Genomic DNA, 23,193 nt, shown 5'->3' on the forward strand with positions numbered 1-23,193 from the left:
AGTCCTCGTGTCTCTTGTTAGTGCACCAATCCCTCCGTGAGACTCCCTGGGCTCTGATTTATCCACCAAAGGCCTCGTCTCCAGATATCATCGCATTGGGGGTAAACGGAAACAAAGGGATTCCGGGAAGACACAGTTTGGAGACTACGGTGACTCTGCTGATAGGAACGCTATATTCTACTTTCCAGGTCATGAGCAGAGCACACGTGCTAATTGTGGAATATGCGCTGGGATGGAGTTCACAGGCAGTACTATGTGATTAGAAGTGATAACTTGATAAACCTTTGATCATTGTGATAAGTCCAGTCAGACCTTATGGCAACAGGTGGAATGTAATTCACTGAGCGCACTTTCTAATAGAATGTTAAGCAATGGAATGCACTGGGCTCATAATACGTGCATTTTTTCTCCTTTTTCTAGAACACTGATAGCTTTAACATAGCAAACCTTCTATCATAGTGTGCATTTGTATAGCCTCCTCAGAGGTAAAATTGCATGGCTTATCATATCAAATTAAATTAAACTAAGTTGGAGGAAGTGCTTGTTGGACTAGGTCTGTTTTCTTTTTCTTTTTCTTTTTCTTTTTGTTTGTTTGCGTGTCATCCTTGCGCAGGGGCCATGCTAATCTTCTCTGTATCGTTCCAATTTTAGTATATGTGCTGCCGAAGTGAGCACTCTTTTTGTTTGTTTGTTTTTACCATGTGTGAGGCTCTGGATTTGATCTTTACAAAATAACACAACAAAGAACAATACAGGCAAAGTTGACCGCTTATGCTTAAATCTCATAGCAGATAGACACTTGGAAAGTACCTGTGGTACTGTCTTGCTCTAGTGTCTTTTCTTCACCAAGCAGATACAATTTAATGTCATTGTGTGATGTTTGCAGCAGTCCTCAAAATTCATTTTATTTATATCAGTTTATGTCAGTATTTGTTTAAAAGAAGTTATTATAGTGGTTTTGAGGGCATTTCAGGGAAACAATCGACTCCCTTTTGTTTCTTTAGTAATAACACTGTAGCTATGAGGACATCATATCAAATTGACTTAAAGGTGTTTTAGTTTAGATACCTTTGATAGTTTTGATGCCATTTTATTTACAGCAAAAGTTGCTCCTCTATTCTGTTGAAGATAAGTGTGAAATGAGATAATGTACATGCACATATTTTGTTTATTATCACACTGCTCAGCATTCTCATCAGTAAATACACATCCTTCTGCTAGCTAATTCTTTCTTAGAAATGTTTAATAAGGAATGTGATAAAACAATTATTAAAATAAAAATTAATGACATATCAAGGTAATTAAAAAATTACTTTCCTATCGGCTTTTGTCAGGGGTTTCAGAAAGTCTCAGAAGAACTTGCTTAAAAAAAAAAAAAAGAACAAACCACTTCTTAATTAACTTGAGAAATGCCTCAAGGGGACCGTAAGTACAAACACTCCAGCAGCAGCTGGAAGTGATGTCTTCACAGGGCAAGACCAAAGTATTGTGCTCCACAGGTAGACTCTGGCAAGCATTGAGTGACTTCAGAGGGATTTAAGCATGTAAATCAGATTTGTAAGACCTTTGCCAAAGTACCCCCTGACCTCAGTCCTCAGTCAGCTGTTTCATAGCCCTTATATAGCGAAGTTGTCTCTTGGGCAGTGCTTCTTCTGGCTTAGGGCTTTTTAGAAACCTGCATTTTCCTTAGAGAGGGGTCTAAGAGAGACCTTGTTTATATCGGCTTTGTTTGCCGTTGTTCTGGGTCCTCATGCTTATGCTACAAGCACTGTAGCAGCGGTATTAATTACTTTCCTGTGAAAGTAATTTGCTGTGAGAAAACACCATGACTAATGCAACTTATGGAAGACAGAAATTATTTGGCTTATGGTTCTAAAAAGTTAGAGTCCATAATGGCAGTGGGTAAGCATGGTGGCTGGAGCAGGATGCCCAAAGCTCACATCTTGAACTACAAACACAAAGTAAAAAGAGTGAACTGGAAATGGCGTGAATTGAATCTTTAGACTTCAAACTTTTCCAGTAAGGCCACACCTCCTAAACCTCCCCAAATAGTGCCACCATCCAGTGATGAAATGTTCAAAGACAGTATCCTGTATAAGACAGTCTGTTTCCAACCAGCACGACAACCCCACCATTTCTGCAGCCCTATCTAAAATTTGAAGAGCTTGCATGTTTTCTAGACTAGCACATGGACTGAGGAGAGTGCAGCTAAATGCACTTCAGTAGTAAAAAGAGTGTCATGCAGAACTGTTCTGCAAGGGCAGAGACCCTGGGAAAGAACGAACTTCAAACATGAATAAGGAAAAGTGGGAATTTACAGCAAAAGATATTAAGAGTAGAGTGAGGTTGTTGTTAATGTGGTTTAACAAGACCCTTGTCAATACTGAGAGATGAAAAGATTAACAAGAGATCCAGAAGTTGAGGCCTTGCTGTGGAGGGGAACCCATCTTGATTGATCAAGGAGACTTTTTTCTTTTTTAACCTGGCACAGACATCCAGCTAGGAAGTTTCCCTTCAAGGCTATTCATTTTGCTTCGTGCAATACTGTCTAGCAATTATTGGTTGAATTTGGTGTAGCTAAGCTGAGATGTATTTGCCAAAGCACTTCCTTAATACTGGTAAAGCTACCTTTTTTTCTTCTTTTTGAAAGATCTACATGGTAATATTTGGCAAATCTGATATTTCAGTCTTTGGAAATCTAATTTACCCATAAAGTGTAAAAGACAACATCACATATTATCTAATTCAGAGTTTATAACACTGGTCACAGTTAAATTGCTGAGTCTTGCCCCTTACCCTTTTGACTTCCTTTCCCTTTCTTTTTTGCTTTTTCCTCTCTTGGTATCTCTTCCCCCCTTCCTTCCTGTGCCTATGGCTCCCATATACGTTTCCAGTTCTGTTACTTGCCACACTTATGAAAGCATAGTATAGGATGCTTAAAAATAAGTCAGCAATTATTAAAAGTGATTTTAACTCTCTCCCCAAATATTTCATCCTGTATTTTTGTAGTTAATCACCACCCACCCACAATAAATGCCATGCCTTCAGTTAATCCAATTCAGATTGATTTTAGTAACTGAACAATGCTCCCTGTCTTGGGGAACAGAGAACCCAGTTGCTACCGAATTAGAAAAATGAAGGTCTGTGAAAGAGAGGGCGTGGCTTTCACTATGGTTAACTTTTCCTTTGTATGAGGAACTAAGATGTACTAGCTCTAATTGTGTATAGTTCTATCAAAGGAAGTAGAGTCAAATAATGATAGTTGCTTGTAGTAATATTCATGATCCATTCCTTGGATGGCACTCATTTTATTATTCAGTATGCTATTTTGCATTTCATTTTGGTGACTGTGATTTTAGAGGGTGTGAACAGAGAGCAGCTGGGGGAGAATGAACACCCGGAACCCAGTGCCAGGACTAGCATACTGATGCAGAGCTTTTGAAGCATATTGAAAGGCCCCGTGGAATGGAAGAGGACCACCTTGTCCTGGCATGCTGTGCTTGTCTACGAGGTGCTTGGCCTCAGGAAGCCGTGTTCTGCTTTTAGGTTGGCAAATGCTTCAAGCTAGACATCTAAGCACAACTAAAATAAAAGAAAATGGTTATTACATACCTTGTGTTTTTAAAATTTTTTAAAGTCTAGCATATGGATAATACCCCTTTGTTTGATATATGGCATCCTATTTTTAGAATATGTTTATTAATGTCTAGACAATATAAGTATAATTCTCACTTAATAGAGGATTTTTTTTTTCAAATTCACATTTCCTAGAGGAATGATTATTTGGTACAATATGGGGATGTATTAGATGGGAGAAAAGCATGTTTTGTATTAATGCATTCTTCAAAATGTGCTATGGATCAGTTAGTAATGAAGGTCTGTCTCTTTTGAGGCATTTCACCTGGTGTCATTGTATATCTTCCAAATGGTTTACACAGAGATTCTGGAATAGGAAATAGCAAGAGAACTGATTAAAATTTAAATCCATATGGAAGCAGAACTGGTAGAGAATGTAAAGCATGTGGGGGGGTTGTTTCAAATGTGGACGCAGTTCAATGTGTCAGAGTGGATACAATCAATGTATGCTTTATACATATGAAAATGCAGCAGTGAAGCCCACTATTATGTATTATTAATATGTACTGATGACAAAAGTAAATGCAAAAAATGAAAATGACCTATGTCATAACAACTAAGTATTTTTACTAATTTCAGCTAGAAACCAAGTTAAATTAATCATGATCTACTTGTTAATAGACATTGTGATTTCAGAAATGCCAGATTCTTCCAAAACCATGCTCTGTGTTTAGTGTTGTTTTCTCTTGTAAAAAACCTTTTCATTTATTTACTCTTGATTACTCTTCTAGACACCCTATTGGAGAATTCAGATTTTAAAACTAAATGTGGAATACTGCATTTGCTTGGTTATGGGTTCCAATGCAAAGTCCCACTGACAAACTACTCTGGGCTTGTGAGTCAGCAGTTTAATTACCACCTATTGAGACTGTTTGATTTGTTGCTTCTTGGGACCTCTCCAGGCAGAGCAAATGCCTTCCAGTATGGCAAGGCTAGTGTACAGGAGCCAGAAATGGGGAAAAATACAGCCACTTCTGCCAGTCCAGTTTCCAATGTGGATGCAGGTCAATAAGTCAGTCAGATCAGGCCTCGAGTCCAAAGTAGTATGCTGACATGAGGTGTGGTCAGAACACAGAAAGTACAGAAGAGAGAATCAGAGACAAGGACAGGGGACCATGAGAACTACCAGGTGCAGGCTCACAGTTCTAGAAGTCAGCCTGCTCCAGAAATAAGCAGGCTGTAAGGCAGGGCTTCAGTTTCTGGAAAGGGGTGGGGGAAAAGCAGGAGACTGGAATGACTGCTGGGAGAGGAAGCAAAAGAAACCAATAATGAAAGAAAGAAATCAGCAAGCACTTAACCCTGCCTGTACACCTCCCTTCACTCTGATACTGGGGAAAGTAAACCACATCCAAAGTGTCCAGACCCTCAAGTTTTTAAACACACTATGAGCAAGTTTGACAAAAATCATGCAAATTTTAATATATCTGTCAGTGTGTTGGCCTGATTAGTACATAGTGTACAAAGTGAGGACATGACCACTCTAAGGTATGGTTGAGAGTAAGGTTTTGATTGTATATATGAGGGAGAGTGCAGCAAAGGCATCTCCAGAGCAGGGAGAGAAAGAAACCAGGTCATAACAGGAGAGAAGGTTGGCGGGGGTCAGGGGGAGGGTGAGAGAAGAAAAGAAGGAGCAAAGAGAAAGTGCCAAGAGAGGAAACCAGGAGCCAAGAAAGCTCATGGCTGTATAGGAATGAGAAACTGGGGAAAGGGCAGCCCATTCGGTGAGGCTTAGGATAGGGGGCAGGGTGAGAAGAGCTGAGGGGAGCCATAGGTACTGCCTGAGCCTGGAGGCCAGCACACACTTTGGTATGTTAACAGATACCAAAGTTAGCCATTTGTCCCAAGTTTCTTTTGGACCTGAAGGCTAGACTCATTGATACAGTGTGGCTTGAAATAATACAGCAAGATAATAAACTGTGCATTAATCAGATTTGGGAGATTAACTTCTTAAATCTTTGTCATGCTGTCAGATAAACTTTGGGGAGCCAGCATTTGGCAATACCCGTTTTCCCCCCTTATTGGCCTCTGTTTAGGTGTGCTCATGATGAGCCTGTGGCCTGTTCAGCAGCAAGGACTGGAACTGTGACCGACTGCCTGCACACTCAGCATGCTCTCACAGTCGTACAGACTGAGTTCAGATTAGTCAGTATCGCAGGAGTGCGCTGTAAGAAGACCTCACAGTTCATCTTGCTAGTGAATTTATTACTTTTACTTTAGTAAGACTAGCGGATTTTCTTTAGTTTAAATCCAAGAAACTGAACATTTAGAATTCTTCCTGGGAGATGAGGATGAGACCAGTGAAAAGTGACTCAGATCACAATAATTGTTTCTTCCTAAGCACATTTAGGTAAGATAAAGATGGAAATAATTATCTAAAATATCATAAGTCTATTAAAATATTCCTTTTGATAGAAAATTATACTTATGACTAGTATCCTCCTTGCTGTATAAGTTCATGTACCCATGTTCAATGCTTACACTTTTTTATTTTGAGCATGTGTTGTAGACCATTGAATCTGTCATGTTGATATGATTTGCTTTGTCCTGTGGCAGAGTTATACCTACAGGAATAAAGAGGTGGAAGTGGGTGAGATGGTTGAAAATGGAAGTCAGGGTTACATGTTTCTCTGATCCCAAATCAAGACATTTAAATTGACTAGACGACCGAAGTTTAGACTCCTTTGAAGCCAGCTCCCCCTTACAGCCTACTCCTTGGAAGCCTGGGAGCTGCAGGGAGTCACATGAAGCATTTGCACTCCTGAGCTCCTTCATGTTCTCAGGAGCATGCTTCTCTGCAGGGTGAGGACAGATCCCCAGAAGAGTTGGGGGGAGGGGAGAGGAGGCGGAGCTCCATCTTCTCATTTCCCTGTCCTTACAGTAGAGGGAAGTGAGAGTCATTGTAAAGTGGGTTGTGAAAAAAGAAACAAGAATAGTCTTGATAAATTGGTAGCAAACTGGAAATAGAATTCTCTTGCCCCAGATTATCATTTACTAAGTAACTAATCAAGATACCTATCCAGAAATTAGCTAATCTAGTAAGTGTATGTGTATATACACTCCAAACTCCGCTCGCCTTTCTTTTAAGAATTCCAAGGAATTGTAAACCTTGTCCCACACTTCTATAATTTCCTTGGACAAAGGTGGAAGCATGAACTGAACACTTGTGCCTAGCTGTGGTTGATGCACAAATGTATTCAAGATCCTAAGGGACTGCCTCAGACCAGAAAGGACATGCCTTCCAGGGACCCTGCAGCTCTGGGGTGAGCATGCCCAGACATTGTGGTCTAAGCCATAAACGCTCTGTAGGTGTTTTTGCCATATGTTTAACAACTTAAGGGTAGATAATATGCAGCCAAATAATGGTTATTGTAGGTAGCATGTGGGCTTGTTTCTTTTCAAGAAAATCTGAAAAAAAAAAAAAAAAGCGTACGTTATCAGGCTCCTGAACTTAGTAAATCTCTTGAGAGCGGGTACCACCGTGTGGGCTGTGAAAAATACTGACTTATAAGCACATTTTTTTCAGAAGTTACACAAATTTGTAAACTGTTAATTTCTGTGCTGTTTATCATTTATCACAGAGCTAAAAAGAACTTTCCACTCTGAATCCTTCAACTTTTTATGAGAAAGCCCGATAAAGAGATATGAAATGATTGACTCAGGAGGAAGTCAACCTTGACCGTTTTTTTTTTCTAGGAAATAGCACACCACATGACTGTAAGGGACTGAAGGCCAGAACAATGGACTCCTACCTGCAGCTGTGTGCATTTAGCACTTTATACAACACTGACATAGAGCTTGAAGCTTGGTTTGTAGCTCTATAATGTTCAAAAAATATGACTGGAAACCGGGCTCACTGTCACAGGCTTGTAATCCTAGCTACCTGGCAGCCTGAGGCTGGCAGCTCAAAGCCAGATTAGGTTACCCAGTGAGTTCAAGGGCAGCGTTGGCAACTTATTGAGATGCCATCTTAAGAATAAAAGGACTGGGGCTGCAGCTCGGTGGTTGGGTGCTTACATGCTAGGCGCACTCAACAGAAAGGAAAACAAATGCGAGCTGGGCACTTCCACAGCTCAACAGTAGAGGAGAAGGACCTTAGGGACTACAGTCATGTTTCCAAGGCATTTGTTCAGAAGTGTTGGTTTAGATGTCATGGTCCAACCTTACGGTGCTACAGATTTGCTACACTTACTGGGTTATCATGTGAGTATCGTGATCCCACGTTACTGTTCTACTCTTTCTACTTGAATTATTACGCTATTACCAGTCTACTAACACACAGCAACCTGCACTGAATCCTACGTAAAGCCCAGAGCGAGACAGAAACTTGTGCCCAGCTGGATGGAGATGAATGGCAGCTACATGGTGCGAGCAGGATGCTCCACGTCAGGATCATTCCTGCTATTATGAAGCTTGAAAGAATTCAGAACAAAGAGAGTCATGGTTGCATGGATGCTTTTATGGATGATGAGGTTTGAATTAGCATATGCAGGAACACTCCAAGACAATGAATGTCCAGTCTGTTAATTGTCTAGCGTGAATTCTCCTTGAGCATTTCATCTGCTTTATAATTAGCTGTAGCTCAGTGATGAAGTCATGACACAGCCACAGTAGCACTGAAGGAAGGGACCTTGCTTGGGTGGGTGACGCTGCTCAGTGCACCCTGTGCATATTAAATCAATTGCTGGCTTCGCCAGTGGTTCTTTTTCTGGCTTTGGAACAGCATTTAGGTTCCTGAATAGATCTCCGTGGTATCCATATGTAATACTAAATGTAGTGAGACAGAGAACTCTGGGAAGAGTGTACAATGTATGGCTTAAATGTTAAGAAGGTTTCAGTGTTCAGTTTACATCTTTCTAAAGTTGAGATTCAGGCACACAGAGACACATAGGTTGCTTTTTTCTTTACTGTCAGAAAACCCTGACAGGTCTTTTTCTTGCCATTGTTGTTTTGTTTGCTCTGTTGGATTATTATTATTTTTTTAAGATTTGTTTATTATGTATACAGTGTTCTGCCAGCATGTGCGCCTGCACAACAGAAGAGGGCACCAGATCTCATTATAGCTGGTGGTGAGCCACCATGTGATTGCTGGGAATTGAACTCAGAACCTCTGGAAGAGCAGACAGTTCTCTTAACCTCTGAGCCATTTCTCCAGCCCCAGATTATTTTTAAATATCTTAGTTTAAACTAAGTTTAAGTGTTCTTTTAAAAATTTCTTCACACTCTTGCTTTAGAAAATGACATACTGCTGCATTCACCCCTTTGTTTTTTGTGGGAGATTTTTATTTGGCTTTACAGATAACACATTTATAGTTATGTTTTATGAATATTGAATGTAAATATGTACAAATACCCACTATTATCTCCTTAAAATTAAATCTTAGGTGTGGGCAGAGATTGTCAAAGAACAGCAGAAAGGTTCTTTATACATTCAGTGATTGAAAAGTGATGAGCAAGATCTCATCAGATTTATAGAGTGATTGAAGTAAATAAAAGTTAAGAGCCCTAAATTCCAGGCTTTATTTTAAGCAGGTGATATTCTAGCATCAAACTTTCTGGATTTAGTAAAATATTGTATTTGTGTTCAAGAGATGCCTGTTAGCACATTTTCATATGACCCCTATTTATTCCAGTGAGTTTTAATGTCCATATACTTTTCAGAACAGAGAATATCATTCCTAACCTAAACACAGAGTGAAAAATACACTCAAGCACAGGTTTATGAAATGCCCAGGAGTCTATGTCAGTGTTGTTGGAAAGAAAGGATTCAATGTTGTCCCCAAAATGCTTTTTATTTCTTTGTCTCTAGCAGGGAAAAAGAAATATTAGTTAGTATGTTTCAAAATAACAGGTAAACATCACCATAATTGAAAAACATGAAAGGATACTATCTCAAATATTTATAAAATAATTATATGATTGGAATTTATTCATAATTTTATAAATGTAGTGGCTTTACTCACTGCTTTTTACTTAGTTCATAGAAGGTCCTGACATGGCCCTAGGAACCTTTGCTGTTGTTACTCACATTGCAGGCAGGATGACAATCTGTAGGAGACACACTTGAGTGTTTGAATTTTAAGTTCTCCTTAAATTATTTACCTTATTGATGGCTTGTATCCAGGAAATGTTTAGAAATATCTGTACAATTTACTAAATTTTTCTAGGCTATTGACTATTTCCTTTAGACTGCAACATTTTAATAGAAATTGTTTTAAATGTTACTTGGTATCTTGTAGCAGTAATTTTATTCATTTCTTTCTTCTTATTGATATAGACAGAAATCTGAGTCAACAAATCTTACACTTTTTTTTTTTTTTAAAGATAGTCCATTATCATGGTGGGAGGCAGCGCAGTGTCCAGGCAGACACTGTGCAGGAGAAGTAGCTGTCAGTTCTACATCTTGATCCGCAGGCAGTAGAAGAGCACTGTGTTCTACACTGGGTATAGCTTGAGCATATGTAAGTCCCCAGAGCCCATCTCCACAGTGACACACTTCCTCCAATGAGGCTGTACCTCCTACTAGTGCCACTCCCTATGGCCCAACCTATTCAAACCACCACACTGATGAAGACTGATCTTTTCTACTGCTTGTTATGCTTACGGTGCCATGTTTATAGTGACAGAGTATGGTGGTTTGCATGATAATGGCCCCATGGGATCATTTGTTTGGCTGCTTTGTCTCCAATTGGTGGAACTATTCGGGAAGGATTAGGAAGAAGTGGGTTTGTAGGAAATGGTGTGCTCCTGGCAGTGGGTTTTGAGATTTGTTCAAAAGACTTCTGCAAGATTCCTGGTATTTTCTTTTTCTTTCAGCCTCAGTTGGTTGTGGATTAAGATGTGATTTCTCAGTTATTCCTGCCACCATTATAAACTCAACCCACTGTAGTAGTTTGAATGAGTATAGCCTCTATGGGCTCAGATGTTAGAATGCTTGGTCCCCAGCTGATGAAACTTTTTGGGAAGGATTAGGAGGTATGGCCTTGTTGGAGGAGGTATGTCATTGAGCTTTAAGGTTTATACAAAAGGCCATTTCTATTTAACTTCTTCTCTTCCTCATACCTGTTGATAAAGGTGTAAGCTCTTAGCTACTGTTCCAAAGCCATACTTGCCCACTGCCACATTACCTGTCATGATGAACTTTAAGTCCTTAATGAACTTTTCCTTTTATAAGTTGCCTTGTCATGGTGTCTCTTCACAGCAGTAGAAAAGTGACTAAGATACCCTCTGAAACAGCAAACCCAACTAAACATATTCTTTTATAAGTTGTTTTAGCCTTTTTTTTTTGTCACAGCAATAGAAAAGTAACCAAGACACAAGGTATATTTTAGCATGATTTATAAATTAGGAATCAATCAACTATTTATTGAATGCCATTTGCTTTTGATATTTTCATAAGTACAATGGAGGAATCAGAACGAGTATAGCAATAAGGGAGTAACTAGTCCTATTACAGATTAATACTATTACATTTAGAAACTTTTAGCAAACATGTTATATATTTAGCATATTATATTGTTGTATAATAATCCTCTTTGTTATATAATACATAAACATGTACATTCCCTCAGTTCACAAAGAAGAAAGAAAACAATAGGACTTGTTTCCTGTTTTGTCTGAGCACAAAACCTAGGCCAGGTGCTAGGCTGTTCTTATAAGCAAAGAGAGGCAGCATCATAAAGCTGGCTTTTGTTTCAGCTTCACGGCCTTGCAGCCTCCTTTTCTGTCTTCTCTTTAGATTAGCAAATATAATAATTATGGGGAAAGGAGGCTGATAGATTATTAAAAACATATGGAGAGAACATAGCCATTTGGTAAGACATCATGCATCCCAACACTTAAGACAGGACAAGCTCAATGGAATAACCCTTGTTTGGAATGCACTATGATCTGGGTCAATCACTAACACTGCAAGAAAGAAAAATTGACATCTAAATGCTTGAATTTGTGATTCTAAATTCAGCAGCAGAAGTTGCACTACTATTACGCAATAAATTTCTGGTATGGGTCTGAAACCAGGAGATCTTTCTAGTCCTTAGGTAAAAGACCTATAATCTGTGGGCACTAATTTTTCATGAGTCACTATTGTCAGTGATCTTAATCTGGAAAGGCAGTCAGGGTGGTGGTGTAGCACTTTGTGTTAGGCCATATGCCAAACAATGTTATCTAGGAAGTAGGTTAGACATCTAGGTGTCCAGGTAGGACAGATCGGACAGGAAGAGCAGGACAGGTGGAAAAGGTTGATCTCGGTACATACATACTTGACCATGTGTTTATGTGCAGCATGTGTGTGCATCTAGGATAAGACCAGTTTTGGAATGCACCTGATGAAGAATCCCACATAACAGGGATCCAGTAGGAGGAAATACCAAAACAAAGACCCAGTGGTAGAAGCCCTCAGAACAGAGATCCAGGGGGAGGAAATCTCAGAAAAGGGATCCAGTGGGAGAAGCCCTCTGAACAGAGATTCAATGAGAGGAAATCTCAAAATGCTAGTTGGGATTCAGCCTGCAAGGTGAATTTGATTAAATTCACATGCTGGGTCTGCTCCCTCCCAGCTATGTGCTTTTGAACAATACGTGATTGGACTGTCATTTTCCTTATCCATAAAAATGGACAGGCTAAAGACAGTTGTTGAAATTTGTTGTTTTAAATGTCAGTACAATGCATGGAAAAGCATTGTGGGTGTTTCATGAAGTTCCTGTGAGTATTCGCTGGTATTCTTAGCAGTTTGTGGATGGTTACAAAATGTTAGGGTAACTGAAATTTTTAGCCATTTGGAAATTACATTTATAAAAGTTTTCTTGAATTCAGGCTCTACTTTGTTTTCTACTATGGTGGGCAGAGAAATACATTTTATGTTCTTACTTGATGAAATCTGATAGGAGCAAATGGATTTCAGGCTGTTCCCTCTCCCATAATGGCTGGTTTTAGAACAGTAGGTTTCTATCTTCTGTCATTTGGCTATGTTCATTCATATCATATAGTGTCATTCATGCATGGTAATGGTTTCAGAGAAACTCAGAGGAAGTAGGGGATGCTCACACCACTGTGTAAGCAGGAGAAAGGAAGAGAGAAACAAATTGAAAGACAACAGGAACGAAGGATAACTGATGCTGTAGCAGAAGAACAAGTCGCCATTTCATACACAATTTGGGATTTAAAATGCAGTTCCCAGGGCTGGAGAGACAGCTTGGTTGTTAAAAGCACTTGCTGCTTTTCCAGAAGACCCAGGTTCACTTTCCAGCAAAAACATGGAGGCTTATGACCACTCCAGTTCCAGAAGACCCAGTGCCCTGTTCTGAACGCAAGTGCCAGGCATGCACATGGTACACACACACAGAGCACGCAGACACAGAGAAATTTAAAATATTTAGAGCAAGAGAGCAAGTGAAAGATGCAAACAAAGCCACAGTTTTCTTCAGCATCCTTCAAGTTGGAGTTTTTCTGAAACATTCCTTTCCAGCAGTGAGGTTTTCATTTCATTTTCTCTGCAGGTATAGGTCTGTATCATGTACCCATTTTTTCTAAATCTGGTTTTGCCTATGATGAAGCCTATGAATGTCCTTTAATAGTGCACGTTTTGTGTCTCTGCTTTTCATTCTCTGGAAGAAATTTAAAGCAGTAGTTGTATGTGTCATGTGTTTACTCACCTATGTCCTGTCCTTTTACTGAACAGCGTGTATAATTTTGGCATGCATGGTCCTTTTTGGCTATGCAGTGGCCAGGACACTAAGCAATTCAGTGCATTTAGTATAGTGCTTATTGTTATTTTGTTTGTGTAGCCAAATACTCAGAGTCCCTTGCATTTTCTCCATCAACAACAAGCAGATAGAAAAGAACATTGCAGTAAATTTTACTTTAGAGCAAATTGTATGTAGCAGTTTTCTCTCAGAAAACTGACACCCAAGTACTTTTCTTTTAATTACACAGAAATTACTCTGTGAAAATCCTGTAAATAGGGGCTGGAGAGATGCTTTAGTGGTTAAGAGCACCAGCGGCTCTTTTGAGAGGACCTGGGTTTAATTCCTAGCACTGACATGGCTGCTTACAACTGTCTGCAGCTCCAGTTTCAGGGTATCTGACACCCTTATACAGACACACTTGTAGGCAAAACACTAATGCACATGAAATAAAAATTCTGTAAATAAAAATCAGAAAGGAAATTAAAAAAACATCAAACCAAGAAAAATTGTATCAACTATGGCAGAGAAATGGTTAATGTACTTACTAAGGAAAGTTTTTATTTTTTTATTTTTATTTTTATAGATGAGTGATATCCCAGTAGGAGAAACAGGAAAGCTGTACATACCAGGACTCACCCAGAGACCAAACTCTAGGAAAATAAGAATGAAAACTTTAGTATACCATCAATTCTCCCCACTCGTCAGAACTAATTTTTAATTTGATGCTGCAGGTATTCTCAATAAGCTAGCAACAACCCAAATTTCCAGAGGTGGAAACATTTACACAAATTAGGCAAAATCTTCAAAGGGAAATATTATTGTCAAAATAATATTTTCAGAGAATATTTAATGACATTAGAATATGGTAAAAAAATGATTACAACAAACCAACAAACGAGTGTTACCTAGCAGAGAATGAGAGAAAGAGTGCCCATTTGCATATTGATTATTAGTGTTGTCTCTGTGTGAGCCACTATAATTTATCCTGACATATACTAAGATAAAGAAACAAGAGACAGAAGAACATGAGGGCATCGGAGTATGCAGACATTAGTCTTCAGTGCTAATGATGGCTTCCTGGAGGTCAGAGTCACTTATGTTGTGTATGTGGTGATAAAGTGGCTGAGATCAGCTCAGGATAAGGTAACTCAACGCCTGTGCAGTCCACACTGAAGCATTCCCTTGTTCTCAGACTTACAGCCTCCCACGCTCAAGCACAGATCCTGGCCTCACAGTAACAGATCATTTCAGAAGAGCTGCTGAACACAGGAAACCCACCAGCAATGCTGAAACTTGGACACTTTACCTTTTTTTTTTCTCTGTCTCTTCAGACACACTGTCAATTTCTCAGAAGAAAGACATGCCCAAGAAAAAATAGTACAGGCTTTGGGGTCAGGAGAGCCATGCTTAAATCAAGTTTCAGCAATCCAATAGCTGCATGTCCTTGGTGAGTCATTGAACTTGGTACACTTCAGTTTTTTTCATCCTTTTATAGCATGGGCTGTCTGTCTTGGGGGGAGTCATATGACAAAAACTAGAACCAAAACAGTTGTCTGGCACATGGTGGCATTCAGTAGATGGTCCATAAACACCAACCAGGTCATTTCTCTGGAGTTTGTGTTTGTGATGGATAGAAACAATTTAAAATGATGCCCTGATAAGACACCTTTTTTTTGTCCCCACTACAATGGTATTGTATATTTTGTAGATAATAATCTGAACAATTTTGAAGATGACATTTTTGAAAACCACTATGTTAGTCATGTTAAATATTTTGTTTGGTGGTTTCTACATTTGTTTATTTGCATGCTTTTATTTTGCTATCTCTTGGAAAAATAGCCTGTGCAGGTCACCAATATGAGTGGTCTGTGTCACTCTCCTACTTCTTTTGGTAAATGTGGAGGAGGAAGAAATTAAAAAAAAATTCTGCATTAAAAAATGCAAAGCGAGGGCACTGTAAAGAAATAGTGCTCTTGTAGAAGACCCAAGTCCCCAGCACACTCAATATTTCATAACTACCTGTAACTCCAGCTCCTGGGGCTGTGTTACTATCTTTTGGACTCCATGAGTACCTGGACACAGACAGACACAGATACACACACACACTAAAATAAACTGGATGGTGGTGGCACATGCCTTTAGTCCCAGGCTCAGGAGGCAGGCAGATCTCTGAGTTTGAGGCCAGACTGGTCTACAGAGCAAGTTTCAGGACAGCCAGGGATACACAGGGAAACCATGTCTCAAAAAATAAAAAAAAACAAACAAACTATAATTTTAATTTTTTTATAAGCAACCTTGAAAAGCAACTCTTTCCTTTTTTTTTTTTTAACATTTTTAGACTTTTATCTTATTTAGTTTATTTATCTATGGGGTACTCACGTGATATATTTGTGTATCACTGGTCAAATTGTGTTATGCATAGCTGTCTTCTGAAGCATTTATCTTTTCTTGGAGATAAAACAGCCATTATTCTTTCTCCTAAGTTTTTGTTGTTGCTGTTATTAGTACTTTAATATTTTAACCACAATGATGTGAAACAGCATGCTGTCATGTATTTCTGTTCTGTATTACAGGACCCATTTACCAATCTGTTTGTAGTCCTCCCTTCTTCCTCCTATCCCTACCTGTTTTACTCTCAAATACTATGAGATCTATCTTCTTAGAATGAGGTCATTTGTTTTGAAAAAGCTTTTCAGTTTGTTGTCAAACCATTTGTCCATATTTCTTATCTTGTCTTTGTTATTGAGGTCATGTCCAAAATGGATTACCCATTCCAGGGTCCCCAAAAATACCCATAGTTCTTTTTCCTAAGAGTTTCATAGTTTCAATTCTTAGGTGTTGTGGTAAGTTTGAATGCACTAATAATAAACTCAGAATTACTCTTAATGCATCTGTGTCACACTAAGAAAACAAATCAAAGCACTGCTCCAAGAACCAGGATTTGACTTTTCTGCCTCACATTCCTAGTGTCTTCCATTATTCCTATCTTTCTGCTGTAGGAGTCTGAGGCTGCATGAGGCTATCTTTGAAACTCACCCTGTGTCAGTGTCCTGACCCTGTGTGTCTGTCCCTAACAGGAGACTTGGCTTTCCCTTTTATTGAACAGCGCAGAGAGTATAATATGGAGAAGACATGAGGGACATTCTACAGAGATCTTTTACAGAATTTGACAATAAATAAGTAACTGACTGCAAGTGACCTCTAACTGACCCAGAGAGCAAACAGTATTATAAAGAAACATCATTGTTTATCAAGTTTTATCTGTATGCTGTGTTCAACAATTATGGCGGTTATTCATCTTCTAAAACCACTTTCAGCCTATATTTGCTATTTCCGGCAAATGCTTACCACAACACACATACATTCCTCTGGTTCGGGGTGGGGGGCATGGAAGAATACATAATTTTAGATTATAGCTATGTATTAGCTTACGTTGTAAAAGTTGATAACACGGGAAATCCAAGGTAAGTTAGCCAGGATGTTACATTGTTTAAAGGCGGGTTAAACAAACAGGCTGAGTACACAGTAGGATAGCAGTTTTATATGACTTCACAGTTTATTATTGACTCTGGCTGTGAAGTCTATTGTACATTCCCGTCTCTTAGAATGTAAGACATATTTTTTTTTTATCATAATGCATTGCCACTAAAACCATTTACTGAAAATACCCTTTTCTCAATAAATATGGCTTATATCCTTTTAAAAGTCAGTTTACTGTGGATATAGGGAGTTATTTCTAAGATCTCTATTCTCTTCTATTGGTCTGAATATCTGTTTTTATGTCCAAGCTGCATTGTTTTAATTGTAATTGCTTTGTAGCTTATTTTTTACTTTAGTTTATACAATACTCCATACTTAGTTTTTTTTTTTACAGGTATCTTTTGTTGCTTAGAATTATTATTATTATCATTTTGATGTGGTTCTAGTCAATCTCTTACCTTTTTAAAGGATTTGATTGGGGGCCATTTTCACAGTGATGCAATGTTTTCTACTACATGTCCCCATGGCAACACTCATTGATAATATTGCTGCTTAGATGATACCTTCTGAGTTTGGGCTGCAGAATTTCCTGGTATGAGGTTAACTGACTCAGTCAAATGAATGATAGTGGCTTAATTAACTTTAATCAACTGCTTACACATCTCTAAAATACCTGCCCTTTTTTTTTAGCTTCAGCCACTAGGCATATGCTAATTAAGTATACACAACTTGTCAACTTGCCTCTTTGTCACAGGTAAAATTCCAGTGAGGGATAGAAATGGCTGAAAACCATTTGAGATAACAGGAATAGAGATGAAAATAAAAAAATATCACCCCAGGGAATAGGAACATGTCTATCAGAGACAGCATTGATCATCTGGGATTTAGATCCATCTTTTATAATTTTTTTTATTTATTTGAAAAAAAAACTGGGTTATAGACATTTGGAAGTATAAGGGTCAGGGCTCCAGTTTTCTTTGCCTCTCACGTTATAGGCATTATGTGAAGGAAGGTGAATTTGTGATTTACCTTTGGAGAAACACTTCAGTCACAGGGCGGGAGAGACAATGTTTCATGGCCCCTGGAACAGAAGTTGGCTATTTGTTGCAAATGTAAAGCTAAATATAGTAATAGAATTGGAAACAGTAAAGCTCTAGGCTTATTCTGAGCAGCCAGGTAGGGGAGCAGCTGGACTCCGGTGTCCTGGCCTGCCTGGTGGCTCCTTCCCTCTAGGTTGTACATGTAGTTAGAGCATGTACAGGAGCATGGCTAGAACAGCTCTGCAATATACATCATACTGGAAAATTGTCACACTTGTGAAGTCTCAGTAGGAGGCTGGGTCTGGAAGAGGGGTGTGTGCTAACGTCGGAGGGGAAGAGATATCTTAAATTATCTGGTGGATAGTTTAAGAATGCAGTTAGATGTTGTTTCTGTTTCTTTCCCTTCCTTCCTGGTTTATTACTTAATAAATTTATTCACAACAGAAAATATGGTTATTCTAGATCATTCTCTGGGTCATACACATAAGTTCCCAACAGGCCTTTTTCTTGTGGCAGAGGGCAGGTTCCATCGTCAAAGATAAATAAATTCGTTACTGAGATTTTAGAGAATGAACAAAAGAAGAGAGAGAAAGAAAGGAAGGAAGGAAGAAAAAAAGGTACAATGCTTTTTTGGCCCAAACTGTTATGTTGGTTTGAAGCAAACTACCTGTGAGTTAGCAAAGGATTTTAAAAACAAATCAAGTCAATCAGGTAATAGAAAGCACAAAGAGCAGAATGGAACAGAAAGGAATTATTTTTGTGTGGCCATATCTCATGTGTTAATAAAGGAATATACATATGTGTAGTTACTAGGCTTAAAGTACAATCAGTTGAAATGCTTCACCTTCACCATGCTTTATTTTTTTCTTAAAGGTATATAGAATAAGAAGACACTCAGAACAGTTGATAAATTTCTAATAATTAAACCTGTAGTGTGAGAATATAGCAGTGTTTATTTCTTCAAAGGACTCCTTGTTTCCACAGTGGAATAGGAGCTTTACTCTAGTACATGCTCCTTGTCTTCTCACTTAGGTCTCATATCATGAATTCTCTCACTGCATTCCTATATAAAAGCCCACCACTCACTCTCTCTGCTCATTGGCAGTGTGACCTTGGCCTCACTTCAACAATGTTACCTAGACTTTGACTCTTATCTGATATTCTCAAGAGCTATACACACCTGTTGAGTTGACTCCTGTAGTGTTAGCTGTATTTCAGGAGCTGGCTTCTTTGAAGTAATTCTCATCGATGCCAGTTTTATCTGCTACTCTATCAGTTTCTATCAGGAATCTCTGTCTTGCCCCACAATCCACTTCACCTTCTCTTTGCCTTACTACATAAACTGTGCAATATATAATAAATATATAAACTATATATTTTTGGAGTATGATGTAACTAGTTGTAGAGCCCCTGAATAGCATAAAAGTTAGAGGGGGACACATTTGGAAGAAAAAGAGGGTCAATGGGAAAAAGATAAAGGGAGAAAAATATGTCAAAACATTATATTCATTTGTGAAACTGTCAAAAATAAAAATAATTTAAGAAAGTACAGGCTTAATATCATTATTAGTATCTTATATGCTACTCTCAGTGCTGGTTCTGTATCTTACTTGATGAACTAAGTGCCATTTATATAACTAAATGAATCAGCTAATATTAATACATGTAGAAGATTTATAGGGAAGTATTTCAGAGTTTAGATGGGTTTTCCCTACTCTTGTTAGTGCCCTGCCTTGTTGTTTCTATGAATTTTATATTTAAGTTTTTTGCTATAGTAGATTACTGTTACCAATCATGTGAACCTTCAGTTAGGCAGTTCTCTCTGTTAGGCACATTAAGTAATGAATTCCTATATTCAACTTTACAGCATGCAGTTTTCCTAAGCCTAACCATTGATGCTTCTCTAATTTTTTCTGTGTAACTTCCAATGAAGGAGGGATAAATGAGAAGTCAGGAACTCATTTCTCTCAAGATGCTAGAAAGTTGCCTGCACAGTTTGCATGGCTGATACTGTATGTGCCCTCCAGTGTGAACAAGAAGTTCTGGGAATGTTCTTTTCCATCACTCACCACAGCTGTCCTATGAGAACAAGTATCATTCACTCTAGCGATTCTTCAGCAGTCCAGCCTTTTCAACTCCTATGACTATAAACATTAAGTGAGAAAAAAAGCTAGTGCATAGAATACACAGAGCTGAGCCTCAAAGGAGTACCAAGGACCCCTTAATTTTGGCTGTCAATTATAGCTCTTATTTTGCATGATTCTCATGCATGTGCTTTGTGGCACTAATTTGGAGGCTTTCTCAAAGGAATACATTGATGCACATTTTCTCCCACTCCAGTCAGAGCTGAGAAAAGAGTACCTCATTGGCACTCAGAATCACAGTAGCCTGTTATAGACTGTTCACATGTCTACTTCTTAAAATTACCCAAAGTTCCTTAAGGACAAGAATTATATGTCAAACATGTTTGAGTTCTTGGTACTTTCTACAGTGACTGATACACATTGGACATATATGGTTCATTGACCCATAGATAATCACCTGCCTTTGCATTTACAACAGATTTTAAGTAGCACATCATACATGAGAAAAGACATACTAGAGTAGAAATGCAATGAAAAATTATAGTTACTTCTGGACTGGCACAGCAAGTGATAAAAAGAATGTAAAAAGACTTAAGAGTACTTCTGTCCTGTATTAGTTAGCTTTGAAGGGAAATGGCATTTAATTCTGAATAAAGTCAGCTTCTGAAAACATTGCTACATGCTAACAGTAGTACAGTTTGTATCTATTTTGGTGGAGTTACTACTGCAAGATTGAAATATGATAAAGACATTCTGTTTCAGGGTAAAAATAAGTATACACAATGTATTTGGAAAAGATTGGAATGTAAAATTGCTTTAAAAAGAAAAGTGTCTTTGGAGTTTAGTAGGGTAAAGCTGTATCACAAGAGCCTAATTCTTAAAATTTTGTCTTTTAAATTTTAGGTTATAATATAATTATATCATTTCCCCTTTCCCTTTCCTCCCAAATGACTAATTTTAAGGGCTCTGTACAGCCAATGTCTTGCTATTGGGAATAATATCTTATAATATCTGGGAAATTCTTATCTTAGCAAGGAAGCAATCATGGAACTTACCTAACCTGCATCTCACCCTACATACACGGGAGGGGGGAAGAATACAAAGTTCCATGCATCAAAAATTACTTTTGTTGTATTTATATTTAACTTTAAAAATCATTTTCAAACTTAGCTTAAAACATATGTAAGTAGCTGAGAATATGAAATATACAATTTTTTTTCCCACCAGAATGCAGTTCTTCACAGTATTTAGTTGTAAGTGAAAGGAAACCCACCATCTGAAATCTTACTTCACTTGTCTTCAGGGATGGTAGGGCTTTGGGCAGTCCTTCCTGATGACAGGAAAAAGTGTCAGATGGCCCCTCCCTAGCAAAGGAGAAGATGACATGAAAAGTTAATGATACATGGTTCATACTAATATAGCATGCTCCAACAATACTTTCCTAGATCACAGCTGAGAAAAAGAATTTGTTCAGCTCAGTGCCCCTATGGAGTTGGCTGCTCTGTAAAGCAGAAACAGGATACCTGTAAAGTTGCCAAGGCAACATCAAGGGTCCAGGAAGAGTAGACAGGATGATTTATGAGTGCTTCCTACCTTAGCAATGAGTCTAAAAATAAACCTCCTTGCTTCGCCCTCACAAAGATGAATGCCATAGGATTTCTTAAGAGGACTGTGATATGGAAAAGCTTGAGACCCAGCACAAGGAGGGCAGGACAGCAGGGAGAGGTGCTCCTGTTGTGCTCTTCATACTAACTGAGCTGACTGGACGGAAAACTGGAAAAATGCTATGTATTTAAAATATGCCTAGAGGGAAAAAAAGACTCTTTACAGATGTATTATGAAGATATTTTATTACCAGATTTTTTTTTAGAAAGCATCTCCTCAGTTCTCAGATTTTCAGAGACTTACATCTCAGCATGCTAAGTGGCAGCAGAGAGAGGAGTTGTGTTTTATTTAGGAATGGACAGAAAAGAAACTCTTGGTAAGTTTTGGATTTCCTTACCACTCATCTTGAGCATCCTGCAATTAGCCAGCATTATTATCAAATGCCCATGTCCATTTTTATTTTCATAATTACTATGTTGGTGACTGCCTCAGGTCTACTTGCTGCTTGTCTTAGTTAGGGTTACTATAGCTGTGATGAACAACATGACCAAAGCAACTTGGGGAGGAAAGGGTTTATTTGGCTTATGCTTCCTTATCACTGTTCATCACTGAAGAAAGCCAGGACAGGAACTCAAGCAGGGCAGGGACCTGGAGGCAGGAGCTTATGCAGAGGCCATGGAGGAATGGAGCTTACTGGCTTGCTCCACACATAGCTTGCTCAGCCTGTTTTCTCATAGAATCCAGGACCAACAGCCCAGGGGTAGCACCAGCCACAACGAGCTGAGCCCTTCCCCACCAACCACTAATTAAGAAAACACTGTAAAGGCTTGCCTAAAGCCAGATCTTATGGAAGCATTTCCTCTATTGAGGTTCCCTCCTCTCAGATGACTTGTATTAAGTTGACTAAACCCAGCAAGTACAACTGACCCCTTGTCAACTTGACATACAAATATCACATTTCATTAGAACTTTTCCTTTCTCATTTATCCCCAAGATGGCATGTAAATAAAAACTCACAGTATAAAATGTAAATAAGTTTAAAAGTCTCACATATTTACAAATTCAAACACATGAAAAGTTCACTCTCTTTAAAAACCCAAAGTCTGTTTAAAAAGTTCACAGTTCCTCAACTGTGGGTTCCTGTAGAATCAAAATTAAATTAAATTACTTTCTTCAAGATGGAAGAATCAGGGCACAGTTATAATCTGAACAAAGCAAAATCAAACCCCACCTGTATAAATACCTAAATGTGCAACGTCTGGGACTCATTCAGGATCTTCGAGCTCCTCCAAAGGGCTTTGGTCACTCCTCTGCCTCCACTGTGTGCACCACACACAGCATGTCTTCTAGGCTTCCGCTGCCTCCTCTCCACCACTGTTTCTGTCCTTGATGGTCATGCCATGGTACTGGCATCTCTGAAATGCTGGCGTCTCTTTCTACAACCGGGCTGCATTTTCGCCAATATCCTGGGCTTTTTTTTATGGTGATGAGTCTCAACTTCTCTCATGACTCCTTCAAGCCTGGGCCTTCACTGCTACTGAGACTACACATTCGCCAGAGGCCTCTCATGGTCTCTCACAGTGCTAAGCCTCAGCTGCTTTCCATGACCCCTTCATGCCTTTAAAACCAGCAACACCTGGGTGACTCCTATCCATGAGTAAGTTC

At 38.8% G+C, this 23,193-nt stretch overlaps 1 protein-coding gene and 1 non-coding gene across 8 annotated transcripts in view; one reads left to right on the forward strand and one right to left on the reverse strand.

The window, feature by feature from the left end:
* Positions 1-23,193, forward strand: part of St7 (suppression of tumorigenicity 7) — a 233,144-nt gene that overhangs the window by 86,389 nt on the left and 123,562 nt on the right. The window contains exon 1 of one of the 7 annotated variants that reach the window (XM_060374064.1): positions 14,651-14,766. The exons of the other annotated variants lie outside the window; for them this stretch is intronic. The gene's annotated coding sequence lies outside the window, so the exon portion shown is untranslated. Of the gene's footprint in view, positions 1-14,650; positions 14,767-23,193 lie in introns of those variants that run through there. 7 annotated transcript variants of the gene reach the window in all.
* Positions 569-675, reverse strand: LOC132649794 (U6 spliceosomal RNA). The gene has a single exon (XR_009588311.1). It is a non-coding gene; the product is annotated as a U6 spliceosomal RNA (small nuclear RNA).

This window comes from Meriones unguiculatus, chromosome 21 (assembly GCF_030254825.1).
Source record: "Meriones unguiculatus strain TT.TT164.6M chromosome 21, Bangor_MerUng_6.1, whole genome shotgun sequence".
NCBI classification, from domain to species: Eukaryota; Metazoa; Chordata; class Mammalia; order Rodentia; family Muridae; genus Meriones; species Meriones unguiculatus.